Below are 2,084 nucleotides of genomic sequence, written 5' to 3'. Positions count from 1 at the left end.
TCTGCCAATATTGCTCTACCATTAAGCAGCAGGGAGTGACACAAGATCAGATTCGGGAGATTCTTTTCCCATTTTCACTTCGAGACAAGGCAAAGATGTGGTACAATGGGATTAATCGAGCCATCTTGGGATCACTGATTGGAATACCTTGGCTCTAGCTTTCTACAGAAAGTACTACCCTCCAGAGAAGACTGCTAGGTTGCGTAGTCAGATTACAAATTCACCCAAGGGACTGATGAGTCTTTACATGAGGCATGGGAAAGATTTAAAGATCTTCAGAGAGAATGTCCCCATCATGGTCTACAAAAATGGTTCCTAGTTCAGGGATTCTACAATGGTTTGGGGAACAACTCGAGACTTATCCTTGACTCTGCAGCAAATGGGAGATTCATGAAACTAGAAATTGATGCTGCACATGATTTGATCGAGGAGATGGCTATCCACAACTCTCAATATGGTAATCCTCGAGGACTAGCTAACAAGGGTGGAAAGCATGAGATAGATTCTATATCCCTATTAGCTGCACAGATGAATGCAACAGCAATAAACTTGACAATATGCAGCTCTCCTCTCCTGCAAGTGTTGCTGCTTTGGGTAACCTCCGAGATTATGTGTGATAATTGTGGCATAGTTGGACATTGGGCACAAGAGTGTCGGAGTTCTCTCGAACAAGTTAATGCTTTTCAACATATCGGCCGAACAACCCATACTCCAACACATACAATCCAGGTTGAGAAATCATCCTAACTTGTCTTACAAGAGCACTAATGTCCTGAATCCTCCTGCACCACAACCACAAGCACAACAATTGAACCGAGGTACTACCAACAACCTTCCCAACACCCTCCTGGTTTCTCTAGACCACCTTTTAATCCATCTCAACAAGCACCTCCTGCCGATCCAATGATGGTTGAGATGAGAAACATGATGCTACAAATGCAAAAGGATCGACAAGCTGAAAGGCACAAATTGAGTCCATTCTTGCTCACAATAAGATGTTGGAGAATCAGTTGGCACAATTGGCTACTTCGAACTCTACTCGACAACAAGGTGCTCTTCCAGCACAACCTGTTCAGCCTACAGATTCGGCAAATGCCATCACTCTCCGAAGTGGTTCTCACTACAATGGACCACCCATGCCTATTGATGATACTTTGAGTGTGAAAATGATAGGAACAGGTCCCAGCTGAAGCTAAAAATGACAAGGAGAACTCTAAGCAACGCCACTGAACATGAAGAGACCAATGAAGCCAAAAAGCCTGCTATTGAGTTCCTCCTATCAAACTTCCTTTCCCCAATCGTCACCTCAAGAGTAAGCTGGACAAGCAATTTGGTAAGTTTTTGGAAGTCGTCAAGAATCTTCAGGTAACAGTTCCTTTCACGGAATTAATTACTCAAGTGCCTGCTTATGCAAAATTTATGAAAGATATCTTGACTAGGAAAAGGGCTTTTAACGAGGTGGAGACAGTTGCTTTTACTGAAGAATGTAGTGCCATTTTACAAAATAAATCTCCACCAAAATTAAAAGACCCTGGTAGTTTCTCTATACCTTGTCACATTGGTAGTTTTTCATTGATAAAGCTTTATGTGATTTGGGGGCTAGTGTGAGTGTTATGCCATTGTCTGTTTCCTCAAAATTGAATATGGGAAGTTTGAAAGTTACCAATATTACTCTACAAATGGCGACCGTTCCGTTAAATACCCCCTAGGTATTTTAGAGGATGTACCTGTTAGAGTAGGTAAATTTTTTATTCCCGTGGACTTTGTTGTACTTGATATGGAGGAAGATAGGCAAATTCCAATCATTTTGGGTAGGCCATTCCTTCATACTGCTGGTGCGTCATTGATGTGAAAAATGGTAAGCTTACACTATCTGTTGGAGATGATGAGGTCACTTTTAATCTGAGCACTGCTTTGAAAAGTCCTATGCTAGAGGAAAAGTGCTTTAGTATTGATGTGGTTGATTAATTTGCCATGATAACATGCCCCAAGCTCTCTATGGAGATCCCTTGGAGGCGGTACTTTGTCTTGATTCTTCCACAGGTGATGGCAGTTATGAGGCAATGAAGTAGATGCTATTGAGA

The 2,084-nt window shown here is 41.9% G+C and overlaps 1 pseudogene; it reads right to left on the bottom strand.

Moving 5' to 3' along the window:
• Positions 1 to 203: 203 nt before the first annotated feature.
• LOC125499189 (small nucleolar RNA R71) lies at positions 204 to 302 on the bottom strand (annotated as a pseudogene).
• Positions 303 to 2,084: the final 1,782 nt, after the last annotated feature.

This window comes from Beta vulgaris, chromosome 6, assembly GCF_026745355.1.
Source record: "Beta vulgaris subsp. vulgaris cultivar EL10 chromosome 6, EL10.2, whole genome shotgun sequence".
NCBI classification, from domain to species: domain Eukaryota; kingdom Viridiplantae; phylum Streptophyta; class Magnoliopsida; order Caryophyllales; family Amaranthaceae; genus Beta; species Beta vulgaris.
The sequence above is the reverse complement of the archived record's forward strand: the minus strand, read 5'-3'. Positions and strand labels throughout refer to the sequence as shown.